Here is a 26,579-nt window from a genome sequence, read left to right as displayed (position 1 = left end):
CCTGCTCTTCACCTGCATCCAGTTGAAAAGTAAATGGTTCTGGAATGGTGGTCCCAGAGGAAGCATCCTTTACCTGTCGAGGTTCCTAGGCTGTGGGACCTTCATCTTCCCTATGAAGAGAAGGTTGGGACCCAGGCAGGCTACCCTCTCCAAAAACTGCTCAATGGAAGGAATGAATCTTGGAGGAGCCACCACCTGTAAACTTTGAAGTAAAATGATGTGTCCCTGATGAATGCTCTGAAGCATGGCTTCAAAGCACTGAGAATCAAGCTGAGCTAGGACTGAAGGAGCTACTAAAGTGGATGCTGGAGTAGGAACTGTAGATGTTGAAGGAAGATTCGTTGGCCTCGCTTTCGCCCTCCTAGCCCCTCGGATAGAAATTGTCAGATCATCAGGATTCCAACAGTTCTTCCTGATGTAGGCCATATTAATGACCGGGCTCAGCGCTCAAAAGTGAGGTTGTCAGAGACAACCCCTCAGGCTCGACATAGGGCGGTGATCAGAGCAAGAAACCCAAGTCTAGAAGAGTTAGAATGGGCTATAGAAGTCATCTGGCGAGAAATGAGCGCTCCTATGTTCATGTCCATGCGAGAGACTAAACCAAAGATCAGTCTAGCTCTGTCCACTATCAGGTCAGATGTGTGAGATGTGGGGGCCAGGTTGGAGTATGAGAGAACACTCCACACCTGGCATAAAGTCGTCAAGTCCTTCCTCAAGATCCTCCCAGGATGGCCCTCAGTGTTCAAGATGAACCCTCGGCCTGGTATGCATAGGGCAACCTGTATCTCCCTAGGATCTGAAGGCAGCCTGCTGTATCTGGAGTATGTGGGCAAAGTTTCACCTTCTGCCAACACCACAGGTGTCTCTAGGAATGTGTTAAGGTTGTCAGTGTCGATCTTCACTAGATGGCCTTTGACCCTGGCTTACTTTGGTGAAGGACCTTCAGAGTTGTATAGGTTTGCATAGAACTCTTTCACCAAAGCCACATCTATGCTCCCATCAACCAAATTGGTGAGGCGTTTATGGAGATTACGCCTCTCCAACTCAGTCTTAAAATCATTAAACTCAGTGTGGTAGAGCTCCACCTTCCTCTCTGGCAAGATGTTTCTCCCTAATACATTATCCGTGTACCGGTTCCACGCATCTAAGGAGTGAAATCTCCTTGTATCATATTGAGTTGTGGGTCTTAAACCGATACTCTTGTGTTTCCTAGAGGCCATCTATAAATAAAGGGACCAAACAGTTAATCAGGACACAAGTTATTCAAATTCAAAAACTGAAAAAGGCATTGGCGGCTTAGTGAGACATGGTCCGCTTAGCTTGCCTTCACAAAATACACACTACCACTTAGCGACACGTGGGGTTGCTTAGTGGATGTTGCAGACAATTCTGCTTCTTCATAATCGGCTTAGCTGGCATCTGCCCGCTAAGCCTAATGATTTCCGCAACAGATGTGTGCTAAGCTCAGCAGGGTTGCACTTAGCGGCACCATGAAATTCAGAAAATTCACTAAGTATGGGGGCTTAGTGAGCAAGGCTCGCTTAGCCCAATGGCTGCCACAATGAAATGAGCTTAGCTGAGAGAGGCTAGGCTTAGCGCACGACTTTCAACAAAAAATTTGACTAAGTTACCTGGGCTTAGCGATTCAGTCTCGCTTAGCCACAGGTATCTCAATAGGAGGATAAGTGTTCATCCTCACAAGATGAACTCACTTAGCGCGGTAGGCGCGCTTAGCGAGTTCATCTGGAAACGCATATATTCAATGAATATTGATGAACTCGCTTAGCTTAGAATGCTCGCTTAGCGAATTCATCGCGTTTTCCAGAAAAAACACAGTTCTTTTTCTTCCATTTTTGAGCCTCTACAAGGCATATCAAACATGCAAACCAGTCAAAACTATCTACACAAACCAATCATATACAAATTCGTAATCTTTAACTACTTCTCAAAACATTCAAACCCTAAGAATCAAAAGATAAATCTCAGGTTTTCTAACCTAAGGTTCAATAGAATAGAAGAGAAAAAAGAAATAGGGAACTTACTTGGATCCTTGTTAGCTGGTGATGCGTGAAGATGCAGAAGAAAGCGAAAATGCAGGAAATTAAGTGCGAGAGAGAAGATGCAGGCAGTTTCAGCAATTTCTAGCAAATGTGAGTGTAGCTACCATTACACTCACATAAGCCGTTTTGCTTCTCTTACTTAGCGAGCCATTTCGCTAAGCGAGCCAGAGAGACATTTGGTTTCTCGAAGATGATCGCTTAGCGGCACCGTGCGCTTAGCCAAAATTTGAAATTCTAATTTCAATTTTTTTTGAACACATAAAGGGCTTGGCTTAGTATGCAGATGGGCCGCTTAGCGAGTTCTGCAGATCAAAATACCTGCAACTTTTGCTAAGCCTGGTTCTGGGCCGGTTTAGCTAAAATAATGCATCTTGATTATAGAGGGGTAGGCGCTTAGCGGTTGATGGATCTCTTAGCGCTGCTTAGGAATTGGGCTTAGCTGGCATGAGTAGATCTTAGCTCAATGAACCCCAATTTAGGCCACATCAAAATGGGCTTAGCGGTGACGTCTCGCGCTTAGCTAGAGAATACAATACACTTAGCGTGCAGGCCATCGCTTAGCCCAATTCAGATCGAATTGAAATGGGCTTAGCTCAGCCTTGCCAGCTTAGCGGACCAAATCAGCCTGAGATGCAAGGGTTGAGCGCTAAGCGCTAGAGACTCTTGGATTTGCACATGACCAAAGATGCACTTAGTGCGAGGCTTGCGCTTAGCGAAAGGACTGTTTTTCAGAAAAAGTTTTCTAAGTTATAACTCTGTCCTTTTCTCAAGAAGTTTGAAACCCTTATATCTATCATTTAAAAACAAGATGATATATCCCAATGTAATGATTATGAAGCAAGTTCCATATGATACAATGCATAAAATAAAACAAGCTAACATAAATTAGAACTGGGTTGCCTCCCGGGAAGCACTTCCTTAACATCACTAGCTTACCGCTTTTACCTCAATGGGTGATCACGTTTTGGTTTGTACTTCTAGGACCTCCTTACCCACTTCCATTACCTGTAAGCAAACATTTTGTTCTGGAGCAGGCTTGTCTTCATCAAATAAATCAAAATCAATTTTCTGATCTTCAAAGCCCAGCTCCAGCTTCTTTCTCCCCATATCAACTATGCAGCTTGCAGTTAACATGAGTGACCTTCCTAATATTACAAGGAATGTCATTATCTTCACAGATATCCATTACCACAAAGTCTGTCAGGAAGATAAAATGTTTTGCTCTGGGGGCCCCTGCGGATCTTGCCCCTGTCTCAAAATTGGGCTCATCTCTGGTCCATGCAACTGTGGCCCCGAACTGCTCAGGGGTAGGCCAAGGGAAAGGACTGGGGTCCTGGCTTTGCTGGTGCATAGTGTACTGATAGAAAGTCTTATTTAGCTACACCTGACCCATGTGATTAGGCGCCTGCTGGCTAGTCACATCCTGCATGTACGTGTGCATTTGGATGTCTAACCTCCACAAGTGGTCAGAGATGGACACCAGGGATGGTGTCTCCTGTAGAGGCGGTAGCGGTGCATTTGCGGCTGGCTGCTGCTAGCCCTCCTCCTGTTGTTGTGCCTGGCCCTCCCGCTGTGCTTGCCTGGGCATGGAATATTTCTCTATGAAGGCCCTACTGATGGGAGGCCAGATAAGCATGGTGGGAGTGACCGGCACTCCATAGAATTGTGAAAGGCCTGTGATCAAAGCAGGAAACCCCAAGCCCTGTTGGACTTCTCTGGGTCCACTAGGTGTCTAGGAGGTGTGATCCCTACAAATTGATATATAGCGTCTGAGATCAGCTGAGCAACATGGACACTCAATTGAGTCAGGATGGCGTAGACCAGCTGACACTTCAGCAGGGGTGTTCGACGGCCCGACAAGTGCACCAGATCGCGCAAGTAGTATAAAACGGTAAGTGAATACCGAGTATCAAACTCTCGGGGGACTTGTTTTACTTGGTAAAGCTGTGGTTCAGTAAATAAGTGTCTTTTGATGAAAGTTTGGTGTGTGGTATGGACAAGTATGCAAACTAAACTATTCAAAAGTAAATCGCGTGAGTAGTGGTGTGTGAAGATAGATAAAAAAACGTGTTGGTCTTCCTGTCGCAACCTACCCTTCGGCGGGAGGGCGACGCGTGACTCGCGGGATGCGTGTTCCACGAAAGGAATACGCGCGGAGTCGCCACCAACGTTTATTTGAGGAAAACGTCAGAAAAACCGGAAAAGACGCGATCTACGAACTTTTAAGTGAAAGGTTCGGGAGTTGTATTTACGCGCGGGGAAGGTATTAGCACCCCACACGTCCGTCACAAGGGACGACAGCCTTTAATCGAATGTGCAAACATGACTTTGATTTTTACGTTCCCTTTTATGTCCTTATATCCTTTATACCCTTTTTATATTTTTTCTCTTTTTGTGGTCGACAAGGGTGTTTCCCTTTGCTCCTACGTATTCCTCAATTGGGATGAGAAAATCAGACCTACGTAGTTCTTTCGGAACAAAGTGTTTGGTTTAAGTTTGTTTTTTGTCTTTTTTGCAAAATATGTTTTTTATTTGAACAAAAGGTCATTTAAGGTGTTGGACCATTAAACGGTCTTTTGATTTTGAAAGGAGAGAAACGTTAAGGCATTGGACCATTAACGATCTCTTGTTTTTGAAAGGAGAGAAACGTTAAGGCATTTGGACCATTAACGATCTCTTGGGGTGGTCGACAAAAGCGGGGCTTTTGCTCCTACGTATCCTCAATTGCGATGAGGAAATCAGACCTACGTAGTTCTTGCCAAAGCGGTAAAGTCACATGTTGATTTTATGCTTTTGAACGGTCCATGTTAACCGATAAAAGCAAAGAGGACCGTTTAAGGCGTTGGACCTTAAAACGGTTTTTAGTGATTTTTCGGAAAAAAACTTGATTTGTGAGTTGATTTTAGTCTTAGTTTCACTTTGGTTATTAATCAATTCATTCAAGGAAACTTCCAAAGAAAAACGTCCGATTGATTTTTTTTATTATTTTATTCAAAGATATTTTGATTATTTTATTATTATTTTACTTTTTTTGGTTTAACCGAGGTTATAGCGTGAACGATCAGTTAGATTTCGTTTTAACAGTGATTAAACGAGATTACAACACAAATGATCGGTTGAAATTCATTTTATCATTTATTAGACGAGAAAACAGCTTAAATAAATGGTTAAAGCACGTTAAAAATGGAAGAAAAGAAAACTGAAAGTAAACGAAATTAAAGTGAAAGTACACAAAACAAGAAATGAATTGAAAGTCTCGAATTCGAAAACTTACCCGTTGAAGAACGAAGAACGAACGAAGAACGGATGAAGAACGGTGAAGAACGATGAAGAATTTCCACAGAACAGCTTACGGAAGCGTTTCGGAAGCGCCTCGGCTTAGATTTTCTTCACGGAAACGATTTTTCCAAGCAAATTCGAAAGAGAGAGAAGTGCCAAAGGGGCTGAACATTTTGAAACAGCTCCCCCCTCCCCTATTTATAGAAAAAAAGGGAGGTGCTTGCCGCCCAAAGACTTAATGAAGAAGATTTCTAAGCGCACCCGAATTACTAAGTTCACCCCCCTTTTCGTATTTTACGGAAAAGTTACGGAAGCCTTACGGAAGTGTTTTTGAATTTGATTTTCATCTTTTTTCTCTTCCCTTTCACCAATGTTAAGTGGAATATGCTTACCCAAGGTTTTCGGAAATTTTACAAAAACGTTTTTCAAAAACCATTTTTCAAAAACGTGGAGGAGCTTGCCGCCCAGTTGCTTCCTCCTTAAGCAACCCAACTTCCAAAATGTTCCGGAAGGGCCTAGATTTGAATTGCTATTTACCCCCCTATCTTGATAAGTTCACCCCCCCTTACCTTTTTTGGTGATTCTTTTTTCGTAAAGTTACGGAAACTTACGAATCTCGTAACGATACTTGTTTTCTTTCCGTAATGTTACGGAACCTTGCGGATTACATAATCATCCCCTTTTTGACTTACGGAATGTCACGGAATCTCACTTAATTATGCAACGATGCTTCCATTTGATTTCCGGTGTGTCACGGAAACTTACGGATTGTGCATCAATATTTTTTTGGTTTTTCGGCATGTCCTGGAATTTCACAAATTGCCTAATGATGGATGCCAAGCACCTCACAAGGACCAAAGAAAGGTCGCATGTCATCAAGCAAAGGTCCCCGGACGAAATTAGGGTATGACACTTCCTACTGGATGACTGATATTATTAAGGATGTTCTCTTCCTAACAATGTTCATGTGTTCTATGTTGTCTCCTGGACTACTAAACCTCGATGTCTCTTGCATGTTTAGCCTAATCCTAATCAAGCATCATCCTCAGATCCCTCTTGTTGGACTAAACTTAACCAAAACCGCATTAAGACATAACATAACAAAAACTAGGTTACTGTACCCCAATGTCTCGTGAAAATATGATAAGCTAGCCCTGTCCTATTAGGTTCTAAGGATCAAACCATTTCCCAATGTTGAGTGACCCTAACTAAGCATGCAAGTGCGTGATCAAGGCAAAGGCACACTAGAATTAAGTACTGATAGCATAGTGAACACATAAAACATCATTAGACAGATATGAAAGTATTTACATCAAGTACCCCATAGGATGAACCAACTGAGGATTTAGCTCTCCATAGCAGGGAAGCTTCCTTTACAACAATGAGAAGAGAAGATGAAAGATAGAAGAAATACAAGTAGTGGGGATGTCTCCTTCACCTCTAGAAACCTCACAATCTCTCAAAATCTCATCCAAAGCTCCACAAGATGGCTTCTTCTTCAAGCTCAGCTCTCTCTCAGTCTCTCCACAACCAAAAACTCTAAAAAAAAACTCAACTCCCTTCAGAAATCGTGATTTCAACTTAAATAGGCAATCTTGTCGATGGACGCGCGCTTATCGAAAGATGAGCTCACTTAGCACACGTAAGTGACTTCTAGCTTAGCGCCAGTCACACTCCCTCAGCCTGAAGGTGAAGACGGTGCACTTAGCGAGTTGGCTTTCGCTCAGCGCCTCTATACAGCTCATCCTTCTTCCATAATTCTCCATGCGCTTAGCCATCAGATGGGGCGCTTAACGGATGATGCGCTTATCCAAAAGATGAGTGGCTTAGTGAGTTCATGAAATTTGCACTTCACCAATCTTGCCTATTTTACCTGAAATTGAAGTGGAATGATCATTAAATACACAAAATTGGGATACTAAAGTATCTATTACCTAAATTATCAAAAAGTAATTACAATACTACCAAAAACAACTATAAACGGGAGGAGTTCTATACAATTTACAATAGTTTTTTACACAAAAGTTAGTTGTATTGACCGACTAACAAGGGGGAGGTCAGAATTATGGTCACTGGGGAGAATGTTGCTGAGCAGCAATGTCTTCCAAATCTGCGTCAGGTTGGTCATGCTAGTGCACATGATCTGCACCCGTCTCCTCGCCACGCAACTTGCTGATGGCCTCCTCGTCAAACCCCGAGGCCTGGCTCCTCCTCTGGCTAAACTCATAGCGCTGGCCCTCCTCCAAGACTAATGGATGCCCTAGAAACTGATTAATGACATCCTCATCAAAGGGGATCCATTGGTCCCTCGCTCAGGAGTGCTTGTCCCTGGCTCCCTCCTCTATAGGCCATGCGTTGGCATAGAACTCCATGACTATCTCCGAATCATACTTAGCCATGGGTGACACAAGCTGAGTCCATTGCCTCTTGGATATTTCCTCATGGAACTCGACATAATCTCCGTCCCTCAATTGGACTCGCCTCTCCTTGAGGAACGACCAGCCCTTAATTGTCTCAAATCGGCATTGGTGCTCCTCACTTTGGAATTTGTGTCCATCAAACTCCACGTCCACCTATGGGGCCGCACTGGAACCCTCTCCAGCGGCATCTTTCCTTGAACTTTTAGCTGGAAGCTTCTTCGGAGTCATTTCCTATGAGGACACATTTGCAAAGTTAGTTTGCATGAAATACCATTCATTATATATGCATATACTTCTTCGGAGCCATTTCCTATGAGAACACAACCTTGAATGGCACATACTTCTTTATGCCAAATGCAAGTGTCAACGTGCAATTTAACAAACAATCACACATTGATGCATACTATTTATGATATACATCCATATATATGCATATACATATATTTTTGTGAAAGGAATTTCATGATATATATCTACACATATATACACATTTTTTAAGAGCATTTTTATGCTACATATCCACATATATATACACCTTTTTGAAGAGCATTTCCGTGCTATATATACACATTTTTCAAAGGCATTTTTATGCTTCCTATCCACATATATACACATTTTTGAAAGGCATTTTTATGCTACCTAGGTGCAAAGTACTTACCATGATGCAGCAAGTTCAAATGCTAGTCTAAAAAAACCACACAAACATGCTCATATTCACATAATTCATGCATTTTTACATCCAAGACAAAAACTTAGATTCCTAGGCCTGAGTCACATTTTTTGGCCCTTTATTCTAACACCTTAAACTGTCCACGCACTCAAAATGGCAGCCATATATGCACAAATTCATTCCACAAGACAAACTCTTTAATACCACACACAAAGGCCATTGAGGCATTTCACCGAACACTTGGTGGGCGCATGTTCAAACATGAAAAAAATGAGGAATGAGATTGATGTAACATGCCAATTCATACCAAAACCCAAGATAGGCCTACACAACCATCCCATACAGCCCCCCAATTCAAGCAAACAACACATGGATTCACACATAATTTGTCTCATGAATTTCACAAAAAATAGACAATTAGAGCACTAAAGTACCACAATGGGAAGCCAAAACTTGAAGGAATGTAGTACTTACCTGTAGGGATGAATGCACAATAGGGGCTTGGGGGCTGCTGGATTCGTGATTCCCATGAGCACTTGGGTTTTTGAAAGTTTGGGGAAGAATTAGGGTGAAGAATGGCTTCACCCCTCCCCATTTTAAAATTCTGTATCAGACATGCTCGCCAAAGCGAGCTAACCCCCCCACCCCCCCCCCCCCCTTTTTTTGCAAAAAATTTGATTGTTCCTTGTCATGTTTATATTTTTTAAACTCCTATGGTCACAAATAAACCAGGCAAATTCAAATAAAATTCAAGAAACAGAAAAGTAAATAAAAGCAGGAATTTTAAAGAACAGAATTAGAGATGCTAGGCTGCCTCCTAGGAGCGCTTCTTTAATGTCTTGAGCCAGACGCGGGATGATGGTTGATTGACGATGGGCCTAGCACCTACTCATACCTACCCCTTAGCTTTGAACAAAGGAAATGGCATCATGCAACAAATGTGAAACAACACCACAAAATACTCATATTACCTTTCACTTACCCTTGTCTTAATCTTGGTGTGGTATTGACCATCACTCAAAATGAATTTTTATTCATCCTCTGATCCGCAGGATGATAAGATGCAAATGTATGCATGCTTATAATTTGGATGTTTAAGTGCAGCAATTAAACAGATGTTATCGTGTTCAATTTACTTAAACGCTTACGACACCCCATTGATTGAGCCAAATGGCTCCAGATTCAGTGGGTAAGATCAAGAGTGTATGTTCTTAAGAAGTAAAGAACACAACATAGGAAGTTAAGATGCAAATCATTAATCTAATATTTATTAATGTTGCAATCATGGTTTACCCAATGAGTCCTTGGAGAACCATTATGTATTGAACCTTCTAGCTGGCCCAAATGCTAAGCATAATATCGTTTGACGATATCAGAATTCATGGGTGAAGGAAAATCTTCATCATCCATGCTAGCAAGTAGCAATGCACCTCCTGAAAATGCCTTTTTCATGACGAAAAGTCCATCATAATTCGAGGCCCACTTTCCCCTATGGTCCTTTTGAGCTTGGGATACTTTCTTCAAGATAAGATCCCCCTCACTGAACTTGCGTGGGTGCACTTTCTTGTCGAAAGCATTCTTCACTCAGCTTTGATACAATCGTCCATGGCTCATGGTGGCAAATCTCTTACCTTCTATAAGATTCAATTGATCAAAGCGAGTTTGGGCCCATTCCAATTCCTCCAACCCTGATACGGCTAAAATTCTCAAAGAAGGAACCCTCTACTTTAAATGGAAGCACAACCTCCATCCCATACACCAAAGAGAACGGAGTTGCCCCGGTTGATGTGCGTATCGAGGTTTGATAACCATCCAGCACAAAAGGGAGCATCTCGTGCCAATCCTTGTATGACACAGTCATCTTCTGAAATATTTTTTTTATGTTCTTATTAGCAGCCTCAATTGCCCCATTCATCTTGGGCCTGTCTAGCGTAGAATTGTGGTGTTGGATATTGAAATCCTTACACATTTCCTTCATCATTTTATTGTTCAGATTAGTGGCATTATCAGTGATAATCTTCCTAGGCAAACCATATTGGCAGATTATCTCTTTCTTGATGAACCTAACCACCACACTCCTAGTCACACTGGTGTATGAAGCCACTTCAACCCATTTGGTGACGTAGTCAATGGCGACCAAAATGAAGCAATGTCCATTCGTAGCTTTCGGCTCAATTGTTCCAATCATGTCTATCCCCCACATGGAGAACGGCTAAGGTGTTTCTAAGATGTTCAAAGGCACGGGCGGAGCGTTGACATTATCAGCAAAGGCCTGGCACTTGTGGCACTTTCTAACATGGATACAACAATCATTTTCCATAGTGAGCCAGTAATACCCTGCTCTCAAAATCTTTCAGGCCATGGCATGTCCATTGGCATGTGTCCCAAAGGATCCCTCATGCACTTCCACTAGCATCTGCTCGGCCTCCCTAGCATCCACACATCGAAGCAAAACCATATCATGGTTCCTCTTGTATAGGATATTTTAACTTAGGAAAAATCCGATTGCTAACCTCCGTAACATTCTCTTGTCGTTATCAGAGGCCTCCCATAGATATTCCTTGTCTTCGATGTATCGCTTGATATCGAAGTACTAAGGTTTACCATCCTGCTCCTCTTCTATCAAGCAACAATGTGTTGGCTTGCCATGACATTTAAATTCGATGTACTGCAAATCCCCGTGTGGGTTCAGTTGGAACATGGGTGCCAAAGTGGCAAGGGCACCAACCATCTGATTTTCCTCTCTGGATATGTGATGGAAGGATATATCATCGAAGTACCCTATTAGTTTTCTGATGTAGGCCTGGTAGGGTATCAACTTGTGATCCCTAGTCTCTCATTCCCCTCTCAATTGGTGGATCACCAAGGCTGAGTCTCCATATACCTTGAGCAACTTGACCTTAAAGTCAATTACCGCTTGGATCCCAAGGGTGCATGCCTCGTACTCATCCATGTTGTTCGTGCAATCAAAACCCAATCTAGATGTGAAGGGTATGCATTGATCGTCAGGGGTAACCAAAACTGCCCCAACTCCATGGCCTAGTGCATTGGACGCGCCACCGAACCACACAATCCTTTTATCCCTATCTTCATACTTTACTTCCTCCTCGAACAAGGTCATGATGTCCTCATCTGGGAATTTTGGATGCATAGGCTGGTAGTCATTTATGGGCTGCCGAGCTAGGTAATCTGCCAAGGCGCTTCCCTTTACTGCCTTTTGAGTGACATAAACGATGTCAAATTCTGACAACAGAACCTGCCACCAAGCGATCCGTTCGGTAAAAGCGGGTTTCTCAAATATGTACTTGACCGGGTCCGTCTTGGACACCAACCAAGTGGTGTAGCTCAGCATGTACCTCCTTAGACGGTGGGCTGCCCACACCCGGGCACAACATGTCTTTTCGAGCAAAGAGTAATTCATTTCACATGCCATGAACTTCTTGCTTAAGTAATAGACGACCCGTTCCCTTTTTTCAGACTTGTCATGCTGCCCCAACATACACCCCATCGACTCATCCAACATCGTCATATATAGAATAAGGGGTCTTCCGAGCACCGATGGCACAAGCACAGGAGGATTCATAAGGCATCGCTTAATCTTTCCGAATGCCACTTGGAAGTCGTTGTTCCATTGGATGACCTGGTTCTTACGCAATAGCATAAAGAGAGGCTCACAAGTGGTGATTAACTACGGTATGAACCTCACTATGTAGTTTAGACATCCTATGAAGCCTCGGACCTGCTTCTCAGTGCGTGGCTCAGGCATTTCGAGGATGGCTTTCACCTTGTCTGGGTCTACCTCTATTCTCTTCTAGCTTACAATAAAGCCGAGCAACTTTCCTGACTTGACCCCAATAGTGCATTTTGTGGGATTCAACCCTCGTTGGTACTTATGCAGCCTCTCGAACAACTTTCGTAGGTTGACAAGGTGTTCTTCCTCCATCATTGACTTGGCAATCATATCATCCACGTAGACCTCAATTTCTTTGTGCATCATGTCGTTGAATAATGCTATCATAGCCCGTTGGTAGGTTGCCCCAGCATTCTTAAGCCCGAATGACATCACCTTGTAGCAGAATGTTCCCTACAGGGTGATGAAAGTCATCTTTTTCATGTCCTCCGGTGCCATCTTTATTTGGTTGTATCCTGAGAACCTGTCCATGAAAGAAAATAAAGCAAAATTGGTCGTGTTATCTATGAGGACATCGATGTGCAGTAAAGGAAAGTTATCCTTTGGACTGGCTCGGTTTAGATCCTGATAGTCCACGCATATTCGTACTTTCCTATCCTTCTTGGGGACTGGCACAATGTGGGCAACCCATTCCAGGTATTGAGCCACAGCCAAAAAGCCCGCGTCAAATTGCTTTTTCACCTTCTCTTTTATCTTTAAGGACATCTCGGGCTTCATTCTCCTAGTTTTCGCTTCACCGGGGAACACCCGAGATTCAGAGGTAACCTATGTTGCACGTGAATACATTCTATTTTGATCATTTGCATGTTATGTTCACTCATGCATGATCCTTGAATTTTCCTCTACAAAAAAAAAAAACAAACAAAGAAACAAAAACCAAAGAAAGAACACAAAGAAAGTCACAATGAAGAATGAAGTTTACACCACATTCTTAGTTTCATGTGTTGTTGGTACCATGATGATAGCTATAAACAAACCATGTTGGGATTATACACTCATTTCTCTTAAAAAAATGATTGAAAATCATGAGAACATGGTACCTAATGCATTTTTAACACGCAAATGATGGTTCTTCGGGAATCTCATGTCGTTCTCATAATTACATTTGCCATGCATAACATAAGTATGCCCTAGTCATTCATCTCTATGATATGTTGTCGAAGCATTGATAAAAAAAATTTCTATTCCTTGGATTATGGGGTTGAACCAAGCATATGCTTCTAAGAAAAGGTTTTCATCAAGTCAAGGTCAAGTATGGGGATAACCAGCTTGTAAAAGTTGGGGTAGAAGATGGATCGAGTTTACATAGCTTCTTTGGCTACTGCCAACACATGTGATGCAAGCTCCATTGGAGCTTGTAGGCCTAGGATCTTCTTCATCAATGGATTCCTTTGCTTCTTGGAAGATGAATGGCAGCGGAATGGAGAAGGAAGAGAGAGAGGAGACGCCACTTCAAGGAGAAGATGAGTCTAGAAGAAGCTCACCACCATAGGAGGCCATGGATAAGAGCTTGAAGGAAGAAGGAGATGAATGAAGGGAGAGGAAGAGAAGAGCACAAAATTTTGTGCTCCAAATGAGCTTTGAAATCTGAATTTTAATATTCAAATGATCAAAGTTGAAAAAATGCACACACATGACCTCTACTTTTAGCCTAAGTGTCACACAAAATTGGAGGGAAATTCAAATTTCACTTGAATTTGAAATTGAATTTGTGGAGCCAAACTTTGGAGCCAAAATTTCACTAATTATGATTAGTGAATTTTAGTTATGGTTCAGCCCACTAATCCAAGATCAATTCCAAGATTCTCCACTAAGTGTGCGTAGGTGTCATGAGGCATGAAAAGCATGAAGGACATGCACAAAGTGTGACTATATGATGTGGCAATGGGGTGTAGTAAGCAAATGCTCACCTCCCCCTCTAAAATTTAATTGGATTGGGCTTCTACCAATTCAATTAAATTTATTTTCAACCACACACATCAAATATCCACTTAGTGCATGTGAAATTACAAAACTACCCCTAATACAAAAACTAGTCTAGGTGCCCTAAAATACAAGGGCTGAAAAATCCTATATTTCTAGGGTACCCTACCTACATTATGGAGCCCTAAATACAAGGCCCAAAAATAATGAAACCTTAATCTAATATTTACAAAGATAAGTGGGCTCGTACTTAGCCTATGGGCCCGAAATCTACCCTAAGGCTCATAAGAACCCTAGGGCCTTCTCTTGCATCTCTGGCCCAATCTACTTGGAGTTTTCTATCCAATGCCCTTGCGGGGTAGGATTGCATCAACATGATTGAGCAAAATAATTTACAAATTTAAGGATTGTTGATGTGCTTGTTTTATTTCCAGTTTCACTTTGACAAGATGTGATGAACCATGTTGTTTTAATAAAAATCTAAATTGATTCGACACTATGTCCTGTGTAAAATTCGCAATACTTCAACAATGCATCATTCACATACATCCATGCTTATTTTTCTTTTCACATTGGTGGCATTGCTCATTGCATTCTTTCCTTGAAATCGGAACTGTAATCATTCAAGCCTAGCATATCTTGGTATGACCAAGCAAATATGTCTTGGTAGTCTCGCAACAGAGCCACCAATTCATCCCTAATATGTGTGGTAATGCCCGTGCCAACCTTGTCCTCTTTTCTTTCTTTGGCCCAAGTTTACGATCTCCATTTCTTCTTGGTGTGGCTCACTTCCTGGTCTTCCTGTTCGAACATTCTTTTTAGCTATGTGGGAATCCCCCAATCCTCATCTTCTTCATCGTCATCTTGGTTTACTAGTTGCTCAAAATCGATGTCTGGGTCCTCGATATCATTACCTTCATAGGACTCATTGTCGAATCTGTACCATTTAATCGCAAGAAAAATAAATATGCAGAAGAATGAAAATGGACGAAAGTGAAAGAACATATGAAGAAGGATTGTATATTTATATATTTGTGGTATCAAAAGACATGCCCTAATAGGGAGAAAACCCTAAAGCCTAGGCCCAACAATAGGGTTAGGACTAACGAATTACATTGTGTTTGCCACGAAAATCTCGGGTTGTTTGACAATTCGCCAGTTCCCCAGCTCAAACTCAAAAGGGCACAACCGCACCCAATTTGGTTGCTCTTGAGGGGTCTCTTCATGTATCATGGTGACCCGCCCTTCGCACATCCAACCCACGCTGACAAAGCTTTTGTTGATGTGACATAAGGGAACCCCCTTAACTTGCAGCCCTTGCAGTTGGCCTATACTTCTTATCCTCCTTTCTAGGGCACTCCTCCTTATGTCGGCGCACATAGGTTCATATCCTAGTCCGAACCTTCCACAGTTCCCCATGAACTCTACCAAGGTTGGCACGCCATTGTCGTTTTGGCCCAAACCCATTCCGGGCTTGTATCCATGTCCTAACATCACCCGAGCTACCATCAATGCAGCCCCAGATGAGTGCGGTTGTACCAGGGGAGACTCCACATAAGCGTTGCTTACCACTTCAAAGGCTTGAAAAGACGTTTCCAAGGACTCCTCCGCGGGCTCTATATAAGGCATAGAAGAAGGACAACTCACGAGAATTTCCTCTTTTCCCGAGACTATAATTAACTGCCCTTCCACCACAAACTTCAGCTTTTGGTGTAGCGTTGATGGGACCACCCCCACTAAATGAATCCAAGGCTGGCCTAGTAAGCAGCTGTAGGAAGGGTTTGTGTCCATCACTTGGAAAGTGATTTGGCATATGTGGGGTCCAATTTGAATGGGGAGATCAATCTCCCCCCTTATGTCCCTGTGGTTGCCGTCAAAAGCCCACACCACCATGGAGCTTGGCCTTAAGTGTGATGCATTAAAAGGAAATTTGTCCAAAGTAGCCTTAGACATGACATTAAGTGAAGATTCGTTCTCAATAATCACCTTGGCCACAATGTGGTCCAAACATTTGACGGATACATGCAAGGCTCTATTGTGCCTTCAGCCATTCATGGGTATCACTCCATCGGCGAACGTGAGGTAATTATTGGTCATGATATTGTAGATTATGCCCCTAAACCTCCACAGATATGTCTTGGGCTACGTGGGCTTCGTTCAGAATCTTGACCAATAGTGCCCGATGAGGCTCAGAGTTCATGAGCAGTTCCAACAGGGAGATCCTAGTGGGGGTTTTATTGAGTTGTTCAATTACCTCGAACTCGCTCTGCTAGATGATTCGTAGGAATTCATTTGCTTCTTTCGTGAATATTCCTTTTTTGTTGAAGTCCTCTTCTTCCTTAGCAAATCTTCCAGTTGGGACCTCTTCATCCAGAATCGGGCTCGCCTTGTCGCTTTCCTCCACGCCTGCCTTCGCCTTTCCCTTCGGGTCCTTGGACCGTACCAATGGCTCGGGTGCCGTGAAGACCTGCCCGCTACGGGTTATGTCGTTTGTACCAGAGATGTTAGTTACCTTGGCGGTGGATTGATCATCTTTAGTACATACGATGGACGCGTCCTTCCTTTCATCGGACCCTTGTGTGGCGTACCTCCATGGCACCGCCTTGTCGCTTCTATAGGGAAACGAAATGGGTTTCCTAACTGGGATAGGCTGGAAGCCTTGTGGCTTTTGTGTGGAAACATCCCTGGTGAAGTCGATCACTAATTTCTTGGGTTTGCTTTGGCTCTTATCATCCGATTGCATGCACACATCTTCTCCCTCCTTTCTCGCGCCGCAAACCTTAATTAGGCCTTTGTCCATCAACCCCTGTAGCAGGTCCTCCACCATCGAGCATGCCTCTACATTGTGTGACGCTCCCGGATGTATCAAACAAGGATCTCCCTTACCCACGTCAAGGCAAATCATGCCTACTTCGCACAACACCTCTAATAGGAACCTCCTAGATGTTAACACATCTTCCATCTGCTTCAGCCCTCGAGGTCCACATTCCTCCACCGCATTAATTAACAATCCCCTATGAATGGCATAAGGACTTGTCCTTACATTTGGGCTATCCTCTTGAAAAGTTAGCCACCCTGCATCAATTAAAATTTTGACCTTGTGTTTGAAAGCCAGGCATTGTTCTATTGAATGCCCCGGGACACCTCCATGATAAGCACAGGTTGTGTTAGAGTTGTACCATCGAGGGAAGGGAGATTGGTAGATCTTCCTAGGGTTCACCACTGCCATTTGGTTGGTGATTAAGGATGGCAGCAACTCAACATATTACATCGAGATTAAGGTGAATTCCACAAGCTTCTTTACTAGAAAATTCCTTCCCAAATTGGCGCTTGTGCTGGGATTAGAGTTGCTGGCTGGGAGAGGTTGTGTAGGAGTCGAGTTTTGAGTGGGAGGCCTTTGTGGTTGAGCGGGCACTCTTTGCTGGACGAGCACCGGATTGAAAGGGTTTCTAACGTGGGCCGAAAAGCTTGGTTGGTGTGGGGAATATTGGTAGGTGTTGTGAGGGGTTTGTTAGGAATTAGGCCAAGTAGGAGCTGAATTCACAACGTGGGTATCTCCTTTCTTCTTCTTGGCCCCACTTGCTTTGAATCTACTATTGCACGTGCTGGCAAGAGTGACATAATCGAACTTTCCTCTTCTTAAGCCTACCTCTATCCTTTCGCCCGCAAATACCAAATCTATGAATCTAGAGGGCATGTAACCAACCATCTTCTCATAGTAGAAAACTGGCAGCGTGTCCACTATCATAGTTATCATTTCTCTTTCCATCATGAGGGGCGCCACTTGTGCTGCCAGGTCCCTCCACCTTTGGGCATACTCTTTAAAGGACTCATGCTCCCTCTTACTCATATTTTGTAGCTGGGTTCTGTCAAGAGCCATGTCAATATTGTACTGATACTTCCTAATGAAGGCAACTATCAAATCCTTCCAAGAGCAAATCCGAGAAGTTTCCAAATTTGTATACTAGGTGACCGCCGCCCCGACCTAGCTCTCTTGGAAGAAATGCATTAAGAGCTTCTTGTCTCTGGAGTACGCCCCCATCTTCCGACAATATATTTTTAGGTGGTTCCTAGGGCAAGTAGTCCCCTTGTACTTATCGAAATCTGGCACCTTGAACTTTGGGGGGATAACAATGTCAGGCATCAAACACAACTTTGCCATGTCGGAGAATGGCTAATCACCAGTCCCTTTGATGGCCTGTAGCCTCTCCTCGATGAGATCCAATTTCTCCCTTCCTTCTACTACCGGAGGTAGCCCCCTACTGAAAAATGAAGAGGTTGCAGCGGGCGGTGTTGAGAAGCCCTCATGGCGTTGGGCTAAGGCATACCACTACATGATGTCCCTCAATGGCAAATGTATGGTATGGTTCAAATTCAACCTGAGCTTGATCCCGAGGCTCTTCACAGGCGCCCCCTACAGCTAGGGTTACTGGCCTTCAAAGGGAACATGAACGGCTTGGTTAGCGTTCTTGTTGGGCATGTGCATGGTGGGTGGTGTATAATTAGGGGGTAAGCCATAGGGGAAAGCATTCCTATTTTGCCCCATGTGTGGACCGCCCATGCTACCTAACACCTCTCCTCCTTGACCCCCCCCCATGTTCGAGATTGGGTGGTTGGCTTGGTTTATGGCGGATGGGTGCGTTGGATCTGCCTCAACAGCGGCACTGGTGGTGACAACTACAACATTGCTCTCCATCATTCATTTCATACCTAACATGGCCTCAATCATGGAAGTCATTTGATCCTTTAGGGCCTCCATATCAGCCTTCATTTTCTCTTGCACGTCTTCTATCTCACTCATGATTTTAGTTTTGGAACGGGTGTGATAGGGGTGTCGTAAATTGTGTTGGTCTTTTTTGGTTATGGTGCCTACTTGTAGACTATAACTACTAAAAGAACAAAATGCAATGAGTAATGTGACAAGGAACTAAACATGAATGCATGACCATGATCAGTTGTCAAAGTAATGGATCCATGCAGAAATTTTGCAGAGACACAGGGTTGAATCAAATCTCATTTCATTAAGAGACAATATTGTTTATCTTGTCAAATTCAAAGCCTAAATACAAACACCTCAATGGTTCATAATTATGTGGGACATCAATTAGATCATATGCTGACAATAATTGAACAACCCATGAACTTCCTTGGGAACCGAGTACACATCCACCATTGCCTTGGCCTTGGCTAATAGTCTTGGGAGCTCTTAACTTCCATTCAAAGTGAAAGAGAACCTATCCATCCACATCATAGCTTCTCTATGTGATGAATCTATCACTCTCTCCCTTGCTTCTCTTTCCATTTTCTGGACCGATGCTTTTGCATGCTCGTCCTCTAGTCTTTGCTCATGGGTTGTAGCTAAATTTAGCTTCTCTTTATATTGATCAATGATAGCCCACATGTTCTCTTCCGTCCTACTCAACTGTTCGATCAAGCTCCTCTTCGACCTTTGGCAAGCCTTCAACTTGTCCTCTAATATCATACCTTCAACTTGTTCTAATGCTTCAGCTGTGGCCATGTTGATGTCCTTCAGCTTGTCACACTCTTTCCGGACCTTGATGGTCGTCGTCTTGAACTTCTCTTTGACCAGTTGGGTTCTTTTGAGTTCCGCCTTCAAGACTTGCACCTCTTCACTCTCCTCAGGGGTTTCAGCCTCTTCCTCACTTGAAACCTTTAGCTTTGGGAGCTAGTCTATCTCTTGCATCCGAGCCTTTGGCCACTTGTGATAGTCGCGAATGATCCCATTGTTGCTTCCTCTAAGCTTCTTATCCTTTCTTTGCACCACATTCTATGCTTTTTGGACCCTTTGAAGCATTCTTGCATTGGGTTCACTGAAACCACGTGCGAGGAAAGGCGTGATACTCTCTATTGATGGCGCTCCTCTCATGGGGTAGCCAAGTTGTCTTATGGCAAGTACAGGATTATAATTGATACAACCCCTCATTCCTATCAAGGGGATGTTTGAGAACCCTTCAAATGAGGACAAAACTCCGGCTCCTCCTTCCTTCTATCAGGGGAAGCAATTAACGGATGCCTCTACTATACCAGCCAAAAGCTGATCCCAATTTGCTTTCCCTTTCTCGGCACATGCGGTGACCTTGTAGGGGACAAACGGGTCTACTTTCATGACGAAAGATGTGAGAGACCAGCCATACATAAAGAGTGGGTTTGCAATAGACAATCCTTGCGCCGCTCTTCTCGTATCTCCGATCAAATGTGTCATAGGAATCAGCCAAAATAGCAAGGATCGGGCTTTCCTTGCTGTGGTGATAAGCAAGGAAGGCATTGATCACCGCTAGATCCACTAGCCCATCCACATTTGGAAAGAGGAAGACTCCGAACACCAATAGCGCCAAGACATCAATGAATGAAGTCCATTCACCTTGATCCGCCAAAGCCTTCACTTTCTCTTCCAAGTGCTTCCTTGGAATTCTGATCACCCCATTTCTATTTTGTTTTACTCAGTCCAATTCTTTCGCCGAGACTTTGACCACTTTGGCTATTTTCGCCATGGAGGGGTATAACCTAGAAAATAGATATGACTTCCTTCCTCCTAGCGAGCATCCCAAGATCCCTTAAATTCTTCCACAATCGGTACTAATTGAAAGTCCCCAAACATGAAGCACCTTAGCGGTTGGTCATAATATTGAGTGAGGAATGCAATGGCTTCAACAGAGACTTCTATCAAAGCTAGATCCTAGATCTTTCCATATGTCTTGCAAAAGGCTTGACATTGGAGCTGACCCATTCACTGCCCTAGCCCTTGCAAACCGGCTACCTCTAGGCTTTTGATTTTGACATGATAGAATATTTTCTTAAATGAGGGTGCTTGATTTGATCCCATGTTTGCTAGAATGAAAAAACTCTGCTGATCAATACTATGACACCCTATCATGGAGGAAATATGATGAATGCATGACAGAATGCTTATGCTATGCATGACAAAAACATTTTATTTACAGACACGAAAGCCCGGAAGACCCTCTTTTCTTACCCACAATGCATTGAGCATCACGATTCATTTACAGTCATTACCATAGTGCCCCATGCATGCATTTAAGGTGATACGGACCTTCCGACTTCCCATGACAAAATGAGGACACAAAATGCAATGCATGAGCGACGACATAGTATGAATATGCATGTGTGAGAGCATATGGTTGACAGCACAAAGATAAACACACTGAATGAATGAGCATGGTAACACAATTAATTAATGCCAAAACAACATGACAAGCATAGGAAAGACGCACACAAACATGGCATCATAAAGATGGCAATATCAAGGAAACAAACATAGTGTGTTTGCTCTGTGCCCCTATTTCAGGAACCTAAAAGGAGGGACTAAAAGTTTGCTACTTAGTGATAATTCCCAAGGTGGTTGCACATAACTTTCAAAGGTTTCTTGAGATATCATCCTCCTTGATATCAAACATTGTGGTAGTAGGGACTACCAACGACAACGTATCATCAAAGAGAAAAACTCTAGATGAGATTTATAAACATGCATATGATAAAGAAATAGATACACCAAATATAGAAATATCCAAAGGGTTATATGAATACAAGAACATAAACGAAACAAAGGGAAACAACACAAAGAGGAAATCATCATAATATACACACAGATTAAACAGCCTAACTCTCTAATGGTCCCCAGTGGAGTCATCAACTGTCGCAACCTACCCTTTAGCGGGAGGGCAAGTGAGACTCAAGGGTGTGTCTTCCAAAGAAGGAAAATGCGCGGGAGTCGCCACCAAAGTTTATTCAAGGAAAACATTAGAAAAACCAAAAAGGGGTCTGCGAATTTTAAGAATAAAGGTTTGGGACGGCAACCTTTAATCAAATGTGCAAAATCATGACTCTAATGTTTATTTTATTTTCCCTTTTTTATGTTTTTATCTTTTTGGGGTAGACAAGAGCGTGGCTCTTGCTCCTACGTATCCTCAAGTGCGATGAGAAACTCAGACCTATGTAGTTCTTAAAAGCATTAAAGTTACGTGGAGGGTTGATTTTAGACTTTTGAAAGGTTCATTTTAACTGATAAAAGTAAAAAATACCGTTAAGGCATTGGACCTTTGAACGGATTCAAGCATATTTCTTGTGGATAAAAGCTTGATTATGTGTTGATTTTAACTTTAGTTTCACTTATTTACTTTCAAACTCATTAAAAGAGGACTTGCAAAGTAAATGACCGGTTGAAAATTTATTTTACATTGAAGGAAAGGGTTTACAACACAAACGATCAGTTGAAATTTATTTCAATAGTGATAAAGTGAGATTATGACACAAACGATCAGTTGAAATTTATTTTAACTGTGATAAAGTGAGATTATGGTATAAACAATCGGTCGAAACTCGCTTTAAACAAAGAAATCAAGTCACTGATGGTCGAAGAATGAAGATGAAGATGTACAAAGCAAGAATGGGCCCCTAAGGGTGCATAGAATGAATTTAAAGCTTCAAAAATAAAAACTAATCGGTCGATGAACAAAGAACGGACAAAGAACGATCACAGAATCGATCACGAAAACATTTCGGAAGTGCCTCGACCTCATTTTTTCTTCTTATTTCTCCTTCTTCTCACTAATTTCACTGAAAATCTCTTAATTTAAGATGGTGGACCTTTCTCCTCAGCCCCATCATGCCTATTTATTGGAAATGAGGGGTGGAGGTTGCACAACAGCTTGCCCAGGCAAGCTGGTTACTTCATCCTTAAGCTTTTTGGTGGCCTAGGTGAGCCAGGGGCCTGAAAATTTCACCAAATGAACATTTTGCCCTCCCTTTTGGGCATTTTCTTCATTCTCTTCTAAAACGTTGATCAACTTACAGATTGCACAACAACTGGTGTTAAGCAGCTCAATTAGGCTGGCAAGAATCCAAATGTTTGCAAATGATTGTCCTCAGAGGAAATTAGGGCATGGCAGTTGCTATCATTAGAAATGTTCAACATGATAGTGTCTTGTTCATCACTGCCTGTGAGAATCTCTTATTTTCAATGCATTAAACCAACCTATTAAATCCTCACCAAACATTTCTTTCAAAATTGGTTCTGATCCTATTTGTGGATTTGTGGTGCATAAACACTGATGATATTGACAGCCTCTTCTATAACCATTAACCATGGCATATAAAGATAAGATTTTTTCCCTTATCCATTAAGCATGCACCACATTTTTCTTCCAATTCCTATCCACAATATATACCCACTTGATTCTTTCCTCTAACCTTTATGGTGTACCAAAGTTTAATCCTTGTATTGTTTACCTTAGTTTTTTTTCCACCCCATTTAGTTTTGTTAGTGTTTAGCTCTACTGAGCTTTAAAAGATTGGCTAAGATTTTGTTAAAACATAAGCACTTAGACAATGAAGGAAAGCTGGAGTTGCTGCACATGATGTTCAACGTTATGTCAAGGAATAAGATCGGGCTGCACAATGCACAAGGCAAGATAAAATGTCAAATGAAGAATTGAAGTTGCAGGATCCACGATGTCGGATACAATGTCCTGACATCCTGCCCGAGAATACTGGAGTTGCTGTACAATGCAAGATAAAAGACAAGTGCAGAAGTGAAGCTGCAGGATCCACGATGTCGGATACAATGTCCTGACATCCTGCCCGAGAATACTGGAGTTGCTGTACAATGCAAGATAAAAGTCAAGTGCAGAAGTGAAGCTGCAGGATCCACGATGTCGGACACGATGTCCTGACATCCGGCCCGATAAAACTGGACATATAAATCTGTTATATCTTTAACAGATTATTGTGCAGTTAGCAAGAGATAAGAAGATCTATCTTTAGGAACGAATTAAAAGATCATTAAAGTTCGAATTTCAAAGTAGAAGAGTTCGTTCAGGGATTAAAGATTAAAGATTAAAGATTCAAACTAAAAGATCAAAAGTTATCTTTTAGTTCTTTAACTGCAGATTTTTCAGAAGAAGATAGATCTCCTCCAGCATCAAGAACTCGCAGCCCAGAATCGTACACGGCTATATAATCATGGAGGCTGCACGAGTTCTGTACCAAGTCCGGGATTGAAGAGTTAGTTTGTGAGTTTTTGGGACTTGAGTCTTTTGTGAGCCACCTTGATGGTACCCTAACATCAAGTGTTGGACCTATGTGTGTAGAGTTGATCTCTTGTGTCTAGAGTTGATCTCTAGTGTGTAGAGTTGATCTCTTTTGTTCAGAGTTGATCTCTGGTGTGTCTTTGACTTAATTGTAAACACAGGAGTGTGAGTGAGAGGGAGTGAGCGGAGGTTCTCATATCTAAGAGTGGCTCTTAGGTAGAGATCGCACGGGTAGTGGTTAGGTGAGAAGGTTGTAAACAGGGGCTGTTAGACCTTGAACTAACACTATTGAGAGTGGATTTCCTCCCTGGCTTGGTAGCCCCCAGATGTAGGTGAGGTAGCACCGAACTGGGTAAACAATTCTCTTGTGTTATTTACTTGTTTAATCTGTTCATACGGACACATATAATCTGCATGTTCTGAAGCGTGATGTCGTGACATCCTGTACGACATCTGTCCCCTGGTATCAGAATTTCAATTGGTATCAGAGCCAACACTCGAAATCACAGAGTGAGATCTAGGGAGATAAATTCTGATGAACATGGAGAAAGAAGGCGGACCAGTGAACAGACCACCAATTCTCGATGGAAGCAACTATGAATATTGGAAAGCAAGAATGGTGGCCTTCCTCAAATCACTGGATAGCAGAACCTGGAAAGCTGTCATCAAAGGCTGGGAACATCCCAAGATGCTGGACACAGAAGGAAAGCCCACTGAAGAATTGAAGCCAGAAGAAGACTGGACTAAAGAAGAAGACGAATTGGCACTTGGAAACTCCAAAGCTTTGAATGCTCTATTCAATGGAGTTGACAAGAATATCTTCAGACTGATCAACACTTGCACAGTGGCCAAAGATGCATGGGAGATCCTGAAAATCACTCATGAAGGAACCTCCAAAGTGAAGATGTCCAGATTGCAACTGTTGGCCACAAAATTCGAAAATCTGAAGATGAAGGAGGAAGAATGCATTCATGACTTCCACATGAACATTCTTGAAATTGCCAATGCTTGCACTGCCTTGGGAGAGAAGATGACAGATGAAAAGCTGGTGAGAAAGATCCTCAGATCCTTGCCTAAGAGATTTGACATGAAAGTCACTGCAATAGAGGAGGCCCAAGACATTTGCAACATGAGAGTAGATGAACTCATTGGTTCCCTTCAAACCTTTGAGCTAGGACTCTCGGATAGGGCTGAAAAGAAGAGTAAAAATCTGGCTTTCATGTCCAATGATGAAGGAGAAGAAGGTGAATATGACCTGGATACTGATGAAGGTCTGACTAATGCAGTTGTGCTCCTTGGAAAGCAGTTCAACAAAGTGCAGAACAGAATGGACAGAAGGCAGAAGCCACATGTCCAGAACATCCCTTTCGACATCAGGAAAGGCAGTAAAAACCAGAAAAGATCAGATGTAAAGCCCAGTCACAGCAAAGGAATTCAATGTCATGGGTGTGAAGGCTATGGACACATCATAGCTGAATGTCCCACTCATCTCAAGAAGCAGAGGAAAGGACTTTCTGTAGGTCATTCTGATACAGAGAGTGAACAAGAAAGTGACTCTGACAGAGATGTGAATGCACTCACTGGGAGATTTGAATCTGCTGAAGATTCAAGTGATACAGACAGTGAAATCACTTTTGATGAGCTTGCTACATCCTATAGAGAACTATGCATCAAAAGTGAGAAGATTCTTCAGCAAGAAGCACAACTGAAGAAGGTCATTGCAGATCTGGAGGCTGATAAGGAGGCACATAAAGAGGAGATCTCTGAGCTTAAAGGAGAAGTCGGTTTTCTGAACTCTAAATTGGAAAACATGACCAAATCAATAAAGATGCTGAATAAAGGCTCAGATACGCTTGATGAGGTGCTGCTGCTTGGAAAGAATGCTGGAAACCAGAGAGGACTTGGATTTAATCCTAAGTCTGCTGGCAGAACGACCATGACAGAATTTGTTCCTGCCAAAAACAGGACTGGAGCCACGATGTCACAACATCGGTCTCGACATCATGGAACGCAGCAGAAAAAGAGCAAAAGAAAGAAGTGGAGGTGTCACTACTGTGGCAAGTATGGTCACATAAAGCCCTTTTGCTATCATCTACATGGCCATCCACATCATGGAACTCAAAGCAGCAACAGCAGAAAGAAGATGATGTGGGTTCCAAAACACAAGGCTGTCAGTCTTGTTGTTCATACTTCACTTAGAGCATCAGCTAAGGAAGATTGGTACCTAGATAGCGGCTGTTCCCGACACATGACAGGAGTCAAAGAATTCCTGCTGAACATTGAGCCCTGCTCCACTAGTTATGTGACATTTGGAGATGGCTCTAAAGGAAAGATCATTGGAATGGGAAAGCTAGTTCATGATGGACTTCCTAGTCTGAACAAAGTACTGCTGGTGAAGGGACTGACTGCAAACTTGATCAGCATCAGTCAGCTGTGTGATGAAGGATTCAATGTAAACTTCACAAAGTC

This window comes from Glycine soja, chromosome 1 (assembly GCF_004193775.1).
Source record: "Glycine soja cultivar W05 chromosome 1, ASM419377v2, whole genome shotgun sequence".
Lineage (NCBI taxonomy): Eukaryota > Viridiplantae > Streptophyta > Magnoliopsida > Fabales > Fabaceae > Glycine > Glycine soja.
The sequence above is the reverse complement of the archived record's forward strand: the minus strand, read 5'-3'. Positions refer to the sequence as shown.